General features: G+C 41.1%; 1 protein-coding gene across 2 annotated transcripts in view; it reads right to left on the minus strand.

The window, feature by feature from the left end:
* The window catches only part of runx1 (RUNX family transcription factor 1), a 301,136-nt gene that overhangs the window by 260,599 nt on the left and 25,356 nt on the right, over positions 1–15,181 (minus strand). The window contains exon 1 of one of the 2 annotated variants that reach the window (XM_051927228.1): positions 10,662–10,825. The exons of the other annotated variant lie outside the window; for it this stretch is intronic. The gene's annotated coding sequence lies outside the window, so the exon portion shown is untranslated. Of the gene's footprint in view, positions 1–10,661; positions 10,826–15,181 lie in introns of those variants that run through there. 2 annotated transcript variants of the gene reach the window in all.

The raw sequence follows: 15,181 nt of genomic DNA on the forward strand, positions 1-15,181 counted from the left end.
AGATAGATAGATAGATAGATAGATAGATAGATAGATGTAAAAGGCACTATAAAGAGGAAGGTATTAAATGCATTATATAACAGACAATGACTAAATAATATAGTACACAGATTAATGTGAAAGGCAATTAATGGCACAGACAGATATGAAAGGCACTATATAGGAGATGTTTTCTTACATATATAGTAATCCCTCCTCCATCGCGGGGGTTGCGTTCCAGAGCCACCCGCGAAATAAGAAAATCCGTGAAGTAGAAACCATATGTTTATATGGTTATTTTTATATTGTCATGCTTGGGTCACAGATTTGCGCAGAAACACAGGAGGTTGTAGAGAGACAGGAACGTTATTCAAACACTGCAAACAAACATTTGTCTCTTTTTCAAAAGTTTAAACTGTGCTCCATGACAAGACAGAGATGACAGTTCCGTCTCACAATTAAAAGAATACAAACATATCTTCCTCTTCAAAGGAGTGCGTGTCAGGAGCACAGAATGTCACATAGATAGAGAAAACAATCTCTAGCAAACAAATCAATAGGGCTGTTTGGCTTTTAAGTATGTGAAGCACCGCGGCACAAAGCTGTTGAAGGTGGCAGCTCACACCCCCTCTGTCAGGAGCAGACAGAGAGAGAGAGAGAGAGAGAGACAGAGACAGAGTTTGTTTTTCAAAAAAAATCAATACGTGCCCTTCGAGCTTTTAAGTATGCGAAGCACTGTGCAGCATGTCGTTTCAGGAAGCAGCTGCACAAAAGATCACAACATGAAGATAATCTTTCAGCATTTTTAGACTAGCGTCCGTATCGTCTAAGTGTGCGAACAGCCCCCCTGCTCAATCCCCCTACGTCAGGATCAGAGAAAGTCAGTGCAAAAGAAAGAGAAAAGTAAGCTGGGTAGCTTCTCAGCCATCTGCCAATAGCGTCCCTTGTATGAAATCAACTGGGCAAACCAACTGAGGAAGCATGTACCAGAAATTAAAAGACCCATTGTCCGCAGAAACCCGCGAAGCAGCGAAAAATCCGCGATATATATTTAAATATGCTTACATATAAAATCCACGATGGAGTGAAGCCGCGAAAGGTGAAGCGCGATATAGCGAGGGATTACTGTATCACACTCATGAAAGGCAGTTTAAAATGGCTCAAATAAGCAATGCTGTGTTTCCAGTTTTTGTCATTTCGTTGGATGTTAGTCACATGACTATAAAGTTCATCAATGCCAGTATTGTGTGTCCACCAGGAGGAGGATGTGTCCAGAAATCCCCGACTCACAGCACTGCACAGTAACCATTAGGGTCAAACACAGCACCGCAAAGGAGAGATGGTAATGAGCTTTAATTTCTGCTATGAGCTTGTCATCAAATCTGATTTGGCTTTTCCTCATTTCAAACATAATGCTCACCTGAAAATGGAAATGTAGAGAAACAGAGGTGATGAGCATGTGCCAGGCTGTACGCTAAAGGTGTGCCGTGTGCCATTAGAGGGTGATGATAAACTGTGCGTTTTTTAGTTTGAACTTTCCCTTCAGACGTTGTTGCGTTACACAAATATGTAGAAAATTGTGACAGGATTCAAATTTTCATCTTGGCTTTTAACTCATTTACATATTTTGGCCATCCTTGAACACGATTTGTTTGTTTTTGAGCGGTGGTTGTGTCTGAATGCGCTGGGCGACTCTAAAGTGACTGAGTGTGAATGGGGGTTAATTGTTAAAGGACTGGCAAGTATCTATCTATCTATCTATCTATCTATCTATCTATCTATCTATCTATCTATCTATCTATCTATCTATCTATCTATCTATCTATCTATCTATCTATCTATCTATCTATCTATCTATCTATCTATCTATCTATCTATCTATCTATCACTGTCCAGGTTTGTTTTCTGCCTTTTGTCCATAGCTACATAGCTACTGATTGATCATATAGAATAAATGAAGAAGACACGGCTGGACACTTTGATAAAGAATACCAACCAGACACTTTCATTTTAAAGGTATGACTCACAACAATGAGGTCAATGAGGTCAAGGGTATCTAGAAATGAAACCAGGAAGGACTTCTTTATTCAAGGAGATGTGGGAATCTGGAACAAACTACCAAGACATGGAGTTGAAACAGAAATCTTGAGAACCTTTAAGAAATGTCTGGATGAGAAAATTGGGACAGGTGAGCTCTTAGCTAATGAGTTTGATGGAGTGAATGGTCTCCTTTGGCTTGTCTAATTTCTTATGTTCTTATGTCAGAGGTTAGGTTAAAGAGACAAGTCCATTTGTGAAATAAGCTCTGGTTGTTGTCCTGGTGTTGCTCGGCTGTGCCTGAGGTGTGAGCAGCAGGTTTAGCCTGTCACTCAGTATAAATCAGCCGGCATTCATGGTTTGCTCCTCCAGTTGCTGTGTCCTGACTTACTGATAAGTAGGAAACCTCTTTGTCAACCTGAGATTTCCATTGCAATTCATTTGGAGATTCATTAATAATCACCATACTTTTTATCACTCCATTTTGGCCATTTTCAGCTAAAACAAAGTCCACTTGTCTGGCGTTCCAGAAATACTCACGGTAAGCCGTGTGTGTTTTCTCACTTTACGGTGCTGGGAGCAAATAACAGGCCATTTTGAGCAAGGCTTGTGGAATTTGGGATTCACACTCCCTCTTGGTGACTCAGCTCGACTCAAACACGGACTCGCTATTGAACTCCAGACAGGGGCTGTCAAAGGGTCGGGGGTGGAACAGCTGCTCCGGGAGGTGAGCTGGAGGTCTTCAGAAGATAAAAGGCGCTCTTATTCTCTAACTCGAACCATCTGCTTTTCAGGCTAACCAACTGACGCAGGCTCTCCTCGGTTTTCTGCTAATGCTCTCTGGTGTGACTAAAAGCTCCGACGTCGGACGCCTGGAATTTCTGTCAGAATTCTTATTGGATGTAGTCAGGAAGCAAGGTTCTGAAACCCAGAATTGGGGGATTACCGAATACCATAGGGGTACCAAAATTGGGCTGCCATTACAAATTCTCAATATCCTGGGAATTTAGAGTCTGTGTGAATAAAATTAAGTCAAGATACAGTGCCTGGATTCTCCCAAAACTGATGATCTGGGATGTCTGGACATCATAATCCAGGATGAGAGGAAAGTCAACTGGATAACATCACAACGCTCACACGGGCAATGTGCTGGATCATCAGAGACATGGGCGACGGCGATGGAAGGTGTCGTGATCATGTCAGGCATTGTCCTGATTTGTTTTGCATTAACATTTACATTTTTTGGCTTAGCAGATGCTTCTATCCAAAGCAACTTACAAAAGAGGTCAACATAATTAAATGAACATCTCTCAGGGGGACTCTTTAGGTGACAAATTTGACCATCAGAGCTCAGGCAAAATGAAAGTAAATTACAATTCCTAGGTTACAAAACCTAACAGCTCAGCTCAGTTAGGCAAAAATTGCTCCAAACAAGAGGGTCTTCAAACACTTCTGAGACACAGAATTCTAGATGGAGGTGGGCAGCTCATTCCACCTGCCAGGAGCCACACAACAAAAGTGTCTGGATTGAGATTTTGATACCAAGCAGAGGTGGCATCACCGGACGCCATTCATCAGGAGACCAGAGCGGTGGGGTGGAGAAGGAGCATAGGGCCACCTGAGTGCCTCCATAGAGGAAGGTGTCGACCCTTTGACAACTCAGTAGGCAAGCATCAAGGATTTGGACTTCATTTGTGCCTGCAATAGGAAGCCAATGTAAGGATCCGAAAATAGGTTTGACGTGTGCCTACCTCTGTCGGTTAAACTCCAGGTGTTGCTGCATGTTCAGCCATCTTCAGCGGCTTGATGACACATGCGATTACTCTTGACAACTTTGAGTTGCAGTAGTCCAGTCATGACAAGACCAAAGCCTGGACTAGGTGTTGTTCAACATATTCTGTCCTGCATGGTCTGATCTTGAAGATGATGCATAGAGTGAATCTACAACACCAAGAGTCTGGACCAGGCCTGTGGTAGGCCTGAAATGTAACACCAATGAGCAGGCTTACCTAGATGGGGTCCGGACAACTGTCATCTCTTGAATGTCAGCAAGACATGAGCTGATTGTGGACTTTCGGAGTAATGAGAAGTCAAGCAAAATGACTCCTATTATTAGCTAACTAGAAAGATTACAATATGCAGGCTTTCAAGGCAACTCAGGCCCCTTCTTCAAGCAAGATGTAACAATTATGGGACCTGAGTTGCCTTGAAAGCCTGCATATTGTAATCTTTCTAGTTAGCCAATAATAGGAGTCATTTTGCTTGACTTCTCACTATATCCGTAATGGCTAACATGGTACAACACCCTAGTACTATGGACTTTGGGAACAAACAGAAGAAAGTCCTACCATCACCTCAGTGTTGATAGTGTACAGGTTGAGAGGGAGGATACCTCGGTGTACACCTCCCAGAGGACCTAACCTGGGCCAAACACACTGACGCCTCGGTGAAGAAGGCACATCATCTTTACCACCTCAGAGGCCTCAGGGATGTCACGCTGCCCTACCAATTACTAAAGAACTAAGTGACACTGTGAAACATTCAAAGCCGATTTCATTTCAGTTCAGTTTGTTCTCATGCACTGCTATTGATAAAAGGCTAGAAGTGATGCACAGACTGACAGCAATAAGAAGACGTACAAATACAATAAGAAAGGCCGATAAACACAGAAAGTAGAGACTTACAGATGTAAGACCATCATACTTGATACTGATACATGATTCTTAGCGCGAATAGAGAAGTCATAAAATCTACTGGAATGTTCAAGCAAATTATAGAAAAAAAATCTGATCTAAATCCATTAAGTAGTTCTCTTGTGAAAAGCAGACAGACATTGGATTGTATATATATATGGAGATATATTGTGTATATATATATATATATATATATATATATATATATATATATATAGGGGGTGGCGCAGTGGTAGCGGTGCTGCCTTGCAGTTAGGAGACCTGGGTTTGCTTCCCGGGTCCTCCCTGCGTGGAGTTTGCATGTTCTCCCCGTGTCTGCGTGGGTTTCCTCCGGGCACTCCGGTTTCCTCCCACAGTCCAAAGACATGCAGGTTAGGTGGATTGGCGATTCTAACTTGGCCCTAGTGTGTGCTTGGTGTGTGGGTGTGTTTGTGTGTGTCCTGCGGTGGGTTGGCATCCTGCCCAGGATTGGTTCCCTGCTTTGTGCCCTGTGTTGGCTGGGATTGGCTCCAGCAGACCCCCGTGACACTGTGTTCAGATTCAGCGGGTTGGAAAATGGATGGCTGGATGTATATACATATATATATATATATATATACATATATATATATATACATATATATATATATATACATATATATATATATATATACATATATATATATATATATATATACATATACAGTGGTGTGAAAAACTATTTGCCCCCTTCCTGATTTCTTATTCTTTTGCATGTTTGACACACAAAATGTTTCTGATCATCAAACACATTTAACCATTAGTCAAATATAACACAAGTAAACACAAAATGCAGTTTGTAAATGGTGGTTTTTATTATTTAGGGAGAAAAAAAAATCCAAAACTACATGGCCCTGTGTGAAAAAGTAATTGCCCCCTGAACCTAATAACTGGTTGGGCCACCCTTAGCAGCAATAACCGCAATCAAGCATTTGCGATAACTTGCAATGAGTCTTTTACAGTGCTCTGGAGGAATTTTGGCCCACTCATCTTTGCAAAATTGTTGTAATTCAGCTTTATTTGAGGGTTTTCTAGCATGAACCGCCTTTTTAAGGTCATGCCATAGCATCTCAATTGGATTCAGGTCAGGACTTTGACTAGGCCACTCCAAAGTCTTCATTTTGTTTTTCTTCAGCCATTCAGAGGTGGATTTGCTGGTGTGTTTTGGGTCATTGTCCTGTTGCAGCACCCAAGATCGCTTCAGCTTGAGTTGACGAACAGATGGCCGGACATTCTCCTTCGGGATTTTTTGGTAGACAGTAGAATTCATGGTTCCATCTATCACAGCAAGCCTTCCAGGTCCTGAAGCAGCAAAACAACCCCAGACCATCACACTACCACCACCATATTTTACTGTTGGTATGATGTTCTTTTTCTGAAATGCTGTGTTCCTTTTACGCCAGATGTAACGGGACATTTGCCTTCCAAAAAGTTCAACTTTTGTCTCATCAGTCCACAAGGTATTTTCCCAAAAGTCTTGGCAATCATTGAGATGTTTCTTAGCAAAATTGAGACGAGCCCTAATGTTCTTTTTGCTTAACAGTGGTTTGCGTCTTGGAAATCTGCCATGCAGGCCGTTTTTGCCCAGTCTCTTTCTTATGGTGGAGTCGTGAACACTGACCTTAATTGAGGCAAGTGAGGCCTGCAGTTCTTTAGACGTTGTCCTGGGGTCTTTTGTGACCTCTCGGATGAGTCGTCTCTGCGCTCTTGGGGTAATTTTGGTCAGCCGGCCACTCCTGGGAAGGTTCACCACTGTTCCATGTTTTTGCCATTTGTGGATAATGGCTCTCACTGTGGTTCGCTGGAGTCCCAAAGCTTTAGAAATGGCTTTATAACCTTTACCAGACTGATAGATCTCAATTACTTCTGTTCTCATTTGTTCCTGAATTTCTTTGGATCTTGGCATGATGTCTAGCTTTTGAGGTGCTTTTGGTCTACTTCTCTGTGTCAGGCAGCTCCTATTTAAGTGATTTCTGGATTGAAACAGGTGTGGCAGTAATCAGGCCTGGGGGTGGCTACGGAAATTGAACTCAGGTGTGATACACCACAGTTAGGTTATTTTTTAACAAGGGGGCAATTACTTTTTCACACAGGGCCATGTAGGTTTAGATTTTTTTTCTCCCTAAATAATAAAAACCATCATTTAAAAACTGCATTTTGTGTTTACTTGTGTTATATTTGACTAATGGTTAAATGTGTTTGATGATCAGAAACATTTTGTGTGACAAACATGCAAAAGAATAAGAAATCAGGAAGGGGGCAAATAGTTTTTCACACCACTGTATATATATACATATATATATATACATATATATATATATACATATATATATATATATATATATATATATATATACATATATATATATATATACATATATATATATATACATATATATATATATATACATATATATATATATATATATATATATATATATATATATATATATATATATATATACATATATATATATATATATATATATATATATATATATATATATATATATATATATATATATATATATATATATATATATATATATACCAGTAACGGCGCATTGCACAATAACGTGCATTGAATTCACTTGACTTGAGCATTCCTAGTCTTAATCCGCTTTCTCTGTACGTTTATCATTTGTTTGCTCAGAGGTCGATGCGCTTCCTGAGCAGCACTTCTCTTCTCCACCCTAGCGGCCCTCTTCTTCTCTTCTTTCGTTGTCATCTTTTCGTGTTAAAACTGACTAAGTCAGTGTTTGTGTTGCAATTACTCAGTACATTTTCCTTAATTTTTCACTTAAGCTGGCACTTAAGTCTTCAATCTGCCTCAAGAATGATTTAAGATATGAAGAAGCAGAGGAAGTGACGGTGAAGGTGGTAGGGATGAGAACGCCACCCGTACACATGCGCCACACGGCCGCCCTGCTGAGCGCTGCCGAGAGTTGATTCAACAATAAAATAAAATAAAAATTAAAAGAGGAATAACCTTGGAGGTCAATCATCACCCTGAAAGCAGATAGTAGACGTCATGTAGTATATGTGTACCAAATTTCAGTTCAATAGGTCAAATGGTTTGCTAGCTACAGGTGATTTAAAATCCTGGACAGACAAACGAACAGCCACGGCAGCGTATTATATATATATATATATATATATATATACAGAGTGAGTCAAAACTATGTAAACACTAATGGTACTGCTATGTATATACTTATATACAATTTTTTTGGGCAATTTATGTGCCACATGTTGGCCAACAGATTGAGACATTCCTGTAAATCATTTTGCACATATGAAGTATGTTTTGTGAATAAATTGTTTCCGCCATTCAAATATTAACATAATTTTGACTCACCCTGTATATACTGTATATATACTATATATATATATATAATATCGTATATATGTATCATCATGTACATGTGCTATGGGAGCGTGTAAGAAATCCGTCTCACAAGGTAAATGGAGAGACAAATAGTGGTAAGACCTAGCTACTTTTAATCTTTCAGCCTTAGAACCCTCCAGAGACTGTTGACGACGCTTCTGGTCCATCCCAGAAGCCCCAACCCTTCCGGTCACCTGGCTTTAAAAGAAACAACGCAACTGGAAGTTGCTATTCATTACACAGACGATTACCTAAGAAGTGTAAGTCGCTTGTAGTTTTGTTGTGAGCTCTTCACTTGTGATGATCGATTTTGTACTCTGGTCCTGCCACACTTGTTCCCAAGCAGTCCCCCGTAGACTGATGTTTACTCAGTGATGTTGATCTCTTTGGTAAGTCACTTTGGATTTAAGTATCTGCTATGCAAGTAAATGCAAATGTACAATGTTAACCCCTGACTGCCCACAGGAACAACCTCACCTGCGGTGGCGACAAAATCACTGAATGATAGCATTCCTTCTTTACCACTTTATTTCGCATTCATATTAGCATCATCGCTAAACAAACAGGAACCTCCTTGAAGACCCCAACACTTTATTTTGTACTGTCCAAATTGTCCTAACAATATACTGATATTTACTGGGTGCTCCGGTTTCTTCCCACAGTGCAAAGACGTGCAGGTTAGGTGGATTGGCGTTTCCTAAATTGGCCCTAGTGTGTGGTACGGGTGTGTGTGTGTGGATGTGTGTGCTTGCCCTGTGATGGACTGGCACCCCGTTCAGGGTTTGTTTCTGCCTTGCACTCTATGCTAGCTGGGATAGGCTCAGCGACCCTGTTCAGGACTTGAACGGGTTAGAAAATGACTGACGCATACTGCTTACCGTATAATTTCTGGTATTTTATAATGTCGAATGCATAAAACTCACGCTATTGATCCAAGAGATTATGATATGCTAATGCCCACCTGAGAGAGTAACCACGGAGCACACTTGCCTTTTTTTTTCTCTGTGGGTGGGGCAATGTGGTGTATCTGCACATACTCCTAATCTCTTTCTCTCTCGTGCCTATGTGACCACACGGTACTACCTGAATTATTCTGAAGCGACGTTTGCACTGTTTTGTGTTTTTTGTATCTCACACCCTCATACTCCTTTATCGTAAGATCATCCCTTATCTACAATGGAGCGTTCGATCAGAAGAAAATATGAAGCTGGTTTTAAATTAAACGTCACTGAAGTAGCAACAGAAATCAGTAACTGTGCTGCTGCAACAAAATTCGATGCATCTGAGAAACTGATGTGAGGTTGGAGGAGGCAAGAAAAAAAAATGACGTGTCGCATTTTTGAACGGTCGTATAAGTCGGGGTCTGATTTTATGATCGATTTTTCGGGTTTCAAGACCCGACTTATACGTGAGTATATACGGTGTGTATTTGCTTATATACTGTAGAGTGTTATTATTGTCCTAGGCACACTAAACAGACAACAGGCCGACTCACAGCACCCACAGATGCACTAAACAGCCCCTTCAAAATCTGCAAGAAGATGTCCGCTTATGCATTCTGCATGTGAATGTCACACACTCTCATCTAGTCTGTCCAAACGAACACCCAAAAGCTGCTAGACACACATGCACGCCAATACGCCATTAGTGTTATTTAGCTGCTGCGTGTAGTCGCTCTGAGGTGGTGTGCTGCTTCTGCCTTTTTTTAGCGGTTCTCTTGGTGTCTGGTGTGTGTGTCGACCCTCATAGTGTCGTGTGTGTGTGTTTTTTTTCCTGTAGACATCACAGATGTTGTTTATGTGTCGCTTAGTCTCGATGACGGTTGTGTGTGTTTGTGGTGTGTGTGGTCTGCTCTATTCTAACCTCAAGTTCCGCCTTGTTCCCTTTGGTGCCCTCAATGCCAACACCAACAGTTCTAAGTGCAGCCATTCCTGCCCCTGTTGATTTTGTTGTGCAGTCCTAATCTTTTCGACATGCTGTAACTCAGGAGTCCATGGATTAAATCGTGACATCAAAGTCCTGGCCTTTTGGCAGTCTCAGTACAACACAAAAGCGAAAGCCCCAGTGATCGTGCACTTCGGCGGCGGAGAGGCACTTTCTGTCTCCTTTTTGCTAACTTGGCCACTGCTTGTGAACGCCCGGCTGTCAAGAAGGCTCCACCTGTAGGCCCTCAGTGACTTTAAATTTGTGGACCACATGGGATGGAACAAAAAAGTGAAAAAAAAAAACAATGTTTGGTGAGGGTGAGGGTGAAAATGAACAAAATTGGACATGGCAGTGATGGCTACGGAGAGCCGGGCACAGCCACACATTTATTATTTGGAGCCTGCAGACCAAGAAATGAAAGAAGAACATAACAACATCCTGCCCTGCTCAGAGTGCCGCGACAAGGAACCACACACTTTCTGATCGGCCACAACGTCCTCTTTGCTTCATCTTATTTTTTTTTTGTGTGTTTTTCCTGAATTACAGTTAGGGTGTGTGCACGTGCCCATGGAATCGAGTTTTATCTCAGCTTTATCTCAGTAGCACAAATGTACACTTACGGTTTCAGAGCCTCCGAGTGCGGCCTCCTGCTGATGCTTCTGCCAGTCCTCACAGGAAATCACGAGGTTGCTCTGCTTAGAGTCTCGGCTCTCGCCGAGAACTGCTGCAGCAAGTCATTCCATCGACTGGCGCAGCAAAGATGGTGAATAAGGGGTCTGGTAATCCGCTACCATCAGTTCTATAGGCTTCTGGTATGGCTGCTGGGTAATGTGAGTAGTGCAGAAAGCCCCCTTAATTTTTTAAAAAATGTATCAGCTGTTGTCGGAAGGCAAATTGTGAAAATAGCAGAAAGGATTTACAAACAACGCCAATGCAATTCTCCTTTAGGGGCCCCACTTGCTCCTGATTCATACAAATTACCCATAAGCCATACCAGAAGAGGTCATCCACCTGAAGCTAAGTATTTTCAAGCCCTGCCAATACTTGGATGGGAGACCAACCAGGAAAAGCTTGGAAGAGATGTTGGTGAGGGCAGCATGGTGCGCTTACCCTGTAGTCTGAATGTGGATCCCAATGCCCCAGTGCAGTGATTACGGGGACAATGCTGTAAAAATGGCACCATCCTTCGGATGAGGTCCTGACTCTCTGTGATCATGAAAGATCCCTGGGCATCTGTCACAAAGAGTAAGGTGTATCCCGATGTCCACGCTAATTAGCCCTTCAAAACCATGTTATTCTGGACCCCAAATCATCCCCTGTCTCTAATTGGCTAACCCCTTCACCACCTAATAGCTAATGTGGCACAAAATGGCTGCCATCTTATCATTCAGGTGGATGCTGCACATTAGTGGTGGTTAAAGTGGCTCCCCACCTACTATGTTAAAGCACTTTGATTAGCGGGATAAGCTCTATATCAATGGGAATTATTATTATTATTATTATTATTATTATTACCCTGTTCAAAATGGCAGGAGAAAGTGGGTCAAGATATTTAAATTTGGTCTGCTGGGAAATGCTCAATAAAGAAAAGCAGAAGTCCCTGAGTCCAAAAATGTTGGAATATCTTGGAAGTGTCAGTGGAGAGCAAAACTCCATAGGAGAGTCAATCAGACCCGCCCGACGTAGTCTCCCCGTGACAGTCAACTTGAAAACATGACAAGGATGATGAGCGAAACAATTTGTGTGAATTTGAAATTTGCTAAAAATTGTAATTGTAGTTACAACTGTACAATTGTAAATTGTGTTTCGCTTTCAGTTGTTATGATCTCTGAGTTTCAAAAATGTATTTTCCTGGCTAAGTATACAGTCAGGTCTCTGTAATTACGGGATCTGCAGATTTGAGCGTTCACAGAAGGCAATCGACAAGTTGACGTCGCTTGCTCAGTCCTCAGACAACGACTTACAAACCAAACAAAACCACACGAACAAGCAAAAATTTTAAAAATCCAGAAAAAAACTGTAATCCTTTAGGGAATTGTTACTTATAGTAAATATTTCAGGTTGTGAGTTGCTGTCTTTTGGGTCACGCGAGGTCGTGAGCCACTTCTGTATTCAATGGAAAAAGGTCAAGTTTGGTTTTTTGAAGTGTCTTGCAATCAACATTACTCGACTATGACTGTCGCAGGTGATTCTCCACGATACTTCAAGGGGGGAGGTTCCCCCGCTATAACCATTGGTACTGTCTGTCTAAAGGGATGGTCGTCATGGACTGGGCCTCAAAGACAGGAAAAAAAGCAACATTGAGTTGAAAGGAAAAAAAAGTTTATGAACCACTAATTTAGGTAAAGTGGACTGTCCTCTCTGAGAGGGAGATGAGATGTTGCCTCAAGAGGAGGAGTTTATCTCGGGGGTCTTGTTCAAGAATGAGGGGAAAGGGGATAGTGAGATCAACAAAATGACTGGGGTGGAAAGCTCCGATCTGTAGTGGTGAAGAAAGAGGTGCGTCAGTTGACCTACGTTCCTACCTTCGCCTATGGGTAATGACTGAAAGAATGAGATTACAGATACAAGCAGCCAAGATGAGCTTTCTTCTCAGGGTGGCTGGGCTCTCCCTTTGAGACAGGGTGGGTAGCGCAGACATCTGGGAGAGGTTTGGAGTAGAACCACTGACCCTCCAAATCGAGGAGGTCTGGGTATCTGATACAAGTGCCTAGTTGACGCCTCCATGTAGAAGTTTTACGGGCATAACCAGCTGGGAGGAGACCCTGGGGAAGACTCAGGGCTCACTGATGGCCTGGGAATGCCTTGGGATCCCACAGTAGCCATGGGATGGTAACTTGAAGATTTCCAGTTCGAATCCCGGCAGTGACAGAAGAAATGCTGTTTCCTTGGGCCCTTAACCTGCAATTGCTCCAGGGGCTCTAACCCTACACTATGATCCCCAACCTCCCTGAAATAAAGAACTCTCCGGATAGTAAGTTGGGGTATGCAAAAAATAACAAATTCTAATACAAAAAATTGTATACGGCGATTAAAGGATTAAAAAAATCACTAGTATTAGTTGGCAAATGTGGCTAGGAAAAGGGAAATTTGGGCATCAGTGCTGAGACTTGTCCCCACGAGTCGGCTTCAGAAAATGAATCGATGGATGATTTAGGATAGCAGTAATTGTAATCCAATGAGAGGGTGAAAGCTTTATAATAATGACACCCTATACCGTTGTGATCCTGTTGGGTTCTTACAGCTTCCGTTTTAAATCCAGAACCTCATTGTCTTTCTCCCATCGGCCTCAGAGTGAATAGCTAGTGCTGTCTAGTAGTTATACTGAGGCTGCTGGGAATTGAAGTCCTTATGCAAGACATAAATATTTTTGGGGGTCTCCCCTCTTCATTTTTAGGTAATTTTTGAACCATATGTTCTTCAGGAAATGACACCCTTATGATAAAAGAGTAAACCAATAGACGTGTTCAGGAAAAAATGGACTTGAAGTTGTGCATGGCACATCAACAGACCCCAGGAATTCACCTGCTAGTGGGTTAAGAGGGGGTCAAAGTTACTCCTTTTCACAAAACTTTTAAAACATGGGGCTCAATAATGTAGACATATAGAGTGCTGTTTTATGCAGCTTTGAGGTTGCTGATCACAAATATAATCATATTTTTGATATTTGATTACCTACCGATGGTCCCAACCCTTTAAGATCCACTTCCAGAAAGTTAAAAACGACAGACTTCAACCATAAGCACGTGGGGTGTCGTTTTGGAGTATTTCAACATCAGTAGTTACTAATATTTTGGATCCTTTACTAGCCCTCTGTGAATCGCTATCAGAGGGTGAAAAATGGCAAATTTCTGTAACAATATTTGGACTTTAAACAATGAAATTGAAGTACACATTTTAATATTTCAAATATATGGCACAACTGTTCTTGTTTATTATGTACTTGTGACTCATTAAGTAAATCGTTATATTTCTTATGAACTCTATGAATTAGGGCAGCTTACGATAATTCAGACTTTTTTTGTTTTGTAAAATGTTTACAGGTAAACGTATAAACCTATTAAAAATTACTATTTTAAAATGATCAATTAATTATGGATAACATGAAATATCTTGTTTATTTCTTTTAAATATTTCACATTAGTTGGATTCGTTTCTGTGAAAAACATTTAAAATTGCATATCTAAGTGAAAATATTTGCGGATTTCAGTTTTCGCCGGTGGTACTGACATGTAAACAACTGTGAATACAGAGACCTTACTCTGTGTCGGTTATAAGGTTTTACACACATAGATTCTAGATTTGAGGTTTGATTTTGGACTTCAATCACCTTAACACATTTTTAAAATTATTTGCATTTTGCCTTTTCTCCCACCATTTTTTGGATCCCTTTGCTATGATGTGTCCACCAGGAGATGGGGGCCTGTTCACAGAGGTTTAAAAGTCACCTCAAGTGGCCATGTTGTATGTTAATTCGATGGCTATCCTGAAATGACTATGTTAAAATCACATCAAGAGCATCCCACTGAATCAAGAAGATAATTAAAAGGGCAGGCTCAATTATGGGACAAACTGTGGACCCCCTGGCATTCATGGCGAACTGAGTGCCATTATGAACAAAGCTGCACAGGCTCTCTCTGACACACCAACACTGAGGACTTTCAGCCAATGAATTACTCAGCAGAAGTGCATCAAGAAACACAAAGGGGGCTCCTTTATACCAACAGCAATATGCCCATATAATGCCTCACTGGTACTGCCACTGGCCAAGGCAGAAGTTTTCCTTTCATTCTTTTAAATGTTCTTGATTTATAGCTATTCTGGTTTGTCTTCAGACTATAGTGTGTGGGTGCGTTTATATATTTATTGATTTAAAAAGCTTCTACAATGTGACATACTGTAATATTCATTATAATAAACTGTAAGTGTACATTGACTGAACATTTGACTTCATGAGCTCATTTACAGTACAGTGTGTTGTCAAGTTCTACTGACTATCAAAATGTTTTTAAATGTAAAATGTGTGGCTGATTGTCCACTGGGCACCCTTTAAAGTCTGATCTAACTGCCTAATGATTGAAAATTAAAATTCCATCACTGGGTAATGTAAAGTTTCACACTGACTGATTAGCAAGTCTTT

This window comes from Erpetoichthys calabaricus, chromosome 4 (assembly GCF_900747795.2).
Source record: "Erpetoichthys calabaricus chromosome 4, fErpCal1.3, whole genome shotgun sequence".
Classification (NCBI taxonomy): Eukaryota; Metazoa; Chordata; class Cladistia; order Polypteriformes; family Polypteridae; genus Erpetoichthys; species Erpetoichthys calabaricus.